The sequence below is a fragment of the Eptatretus burgeri genome, chromosome 16 (genome assembly GCF_056783735.1).
Source record: "Eptatretus burgeri isolate ZD-2024b chromosome 16, Ebu_testis_v1, whole genome shotgun sequence".
In the NCBI taxonomy this organism is placed as follows: Eukaryota; Metazoa; Chordata; class Myxini; order Myxiniformes; family Myxinidae; genus Eptatretus; species Eptatretus burgeri.
In genome coordinates this window covers 43,763,859-43,766,145 of record NC_140976.1, presented here as the reverse complement: position 1 = coordinate 43,766,145, position 2,287 = coordinate 43,763,859, and the positions used below count along the sequence as shown (strand labels likewise).

General features: G+C 48.3%; 1 pseudogene; it reads right to left on the bottom strand.

Annotated features, from left to right (window-relative positions):
* Positions 1-415: 415 nt before the first annotated feature.
* Positions 416-1,806, bottom strand: LOC147010986 (uncharacterized; annotated as a pseudogene).
* Positions 1,807-2,287: the final 481 nt, after the last annotated feature.

Sequence of the window (2,287 nt, the reverse complement as noted above, 5' to 3'; positions counted from 1 at the left end):
CAGTGTTAGTACATACCATAAGCTTCATTTTCAGATCGGGAGGTAAGACAGATTTGACCTCCTGAGGATAGTGAGAGGTCAATGACCTCAATTACATTGAAATTGTCATTTTTTCACGATTCTGGTGCAGTTTTTCTGTTTTCGGAATCATTAAAAAGGTATGTTGCCATGTGTTGTTCCCTTTATCTTCTGGAGAGCCTTTATACATAATCACAGGATGCAACCATGACTGAAAAAGTGCTTTAAATGAGGTCGGTGACCTCAGAAAACAAATTTATTGAAATACATATTTAGGTTATTGTGGTGTCCAGAACAGCTTGCATGAAATCGTGTTGTAAGATCATCTGTGCAACCTTAATTTTCAATGTGCACTGAACATAGTCTAGAAGCTTAAAGTACAGTGAGGTCAGTTACCTCGGACACATGTATAGTACATACCAGTACATGTAATACACACATTATCCATATAAACGCATAAATATAAATGTGTATGATTGCACCTAACAGTCTCCCGAACATGCACATAATGCAGTGCACTTGAGTGCAGCCTTGGTGCACTTGCAGCGGCCGGTACATCCCTTCTTGCAGCCGCAGTGGATCAGTTCGTGGCAAGATTTTGATGCCTCTGGCAGTGTCGTCCAAAGAGGCTGCCACCCAGAGGCCTCCTTTGTTCAGCCCCAGTCAGATGGGATTGGTAACTCTGGATTCAGGACCAGAGTTTGGTTCCAGCAGTTGCCCTGGAGAGATGCACGCTTGAGGTGCTGCTGGAGTGCTGCCTGCGTTGGGGGAATGTTTTCTAGAGCCCTAGACTTGTGTGCGAAGAGCTGTTTCTTAGCATCGTTCACTTCCATGGTGTCACTGGTGCGGTCATACATCAGCACAACGAAGCGCTCCAGCAGTGACATTAACTCCTCACTGACATCACTTGGCATGCGTAAGAGTTCTTCAAAGGCATCAGTCACCTGTGGGAACACTTTCCAAATCTCCCAGGCAGTCTTCTTCCCTCTGCCAGCAAAAGAAGACACAGTGTCGCACCCTGTGAGGGCATGGAAGATGGGGAGAGGAGCACATTGTCTTGGGTTCATGGCGGCAGCCAGTTGGTGAACAGCTTTGTACCGGAAGCTGGATCCAGTACCAAGAGCTATCCACAGCTCATCAGGATTGATGTTGTTGAATGAAGCCACAGCCAGTACCACAACATCAGTATCCACAGTGCGTATGGCCACCTTCCTGATCCCCTTCTGCACAGCATCTGCCACATGTAGAAGCAGGCGAGTGTCCGCCTCCTCGTGTGAACATGGGGCGAGGCTGGTCAAGTCGGACTCGGCAGGAGAGCACAGGACCTCAGTTCCACATGTTGCATACATTTCCTTGCCATCTGCTATTGGAAGATGAATGGCCTCTCGTGACAGGAAACCAAAGAGCTCAGTCTTGTTTTGATCCACACGAAGGAAGTCCTTCCAGTTCTTAGGCATGACGGTAGAGGGAGCCACTCTCTTCCTGATGCCCTTGCCCCTCTTCTGTCTGGTCGTGCCTTTCAGGCTGTCAGGTAGATACACATCCCAGATGAGGTCGAGTCTGTTGACCTTTTCGAGTTGAGTGGAGATGTAAGGTGCAAAGACTGTGTTCACATACTCTTCAAAGATCTTTGCCGTTACAGGATTGAGCATTTGAACAATAGCTGCTCCGTCAAGGATTGTGGCATCAACCCCAGGTGCGCTTGTGATTTCTGGTTGGTCTGATTTCAGGCAGTGTAGTAGATCTGCTTTGACTCCAAGGCGCAGTTTTCCTCCTGTTGATAATGCTGGTGGGGCTGCCTGGTTCTCGTGGCAGAAGAACTGGTCCAGATCCCCATCACTTTATTGGCAGGCAATATGCAGCCTCGAGAAGAGACTACAGTCACTCTTCACTGCGGCGAGTTGGATCTGCTGCTTTGACTGCGTCTTGGTCTGTGGCCGACTGAAGAGTGGCAACTTGTTCTTGGGCAGTGTTTCTGTAACTGGCTTCGTGCATAGTTCCAGTCTTTATTCAACAAACTTTGTGTACTGCTCCTCACCAAGGGACTCAATCTTCCTCACAGTTTCTGCCACTGCGGTGTCCATGATGTCTCTCGTGTCAAGGACCAGTAGATCTTGAGTGTTCTCTCGGAAGGGATTCCCCATCTCTTCAAACACTGCTATAAGTGCTCTGACATCCTTCATAAAGGCTGCTTGCACTCCAGGTTTCTGGTCATTGTGAAGATGCCCAGTGTCGTGAGCACCTCCATGTCCTCTTGTCGCCTGCTCTT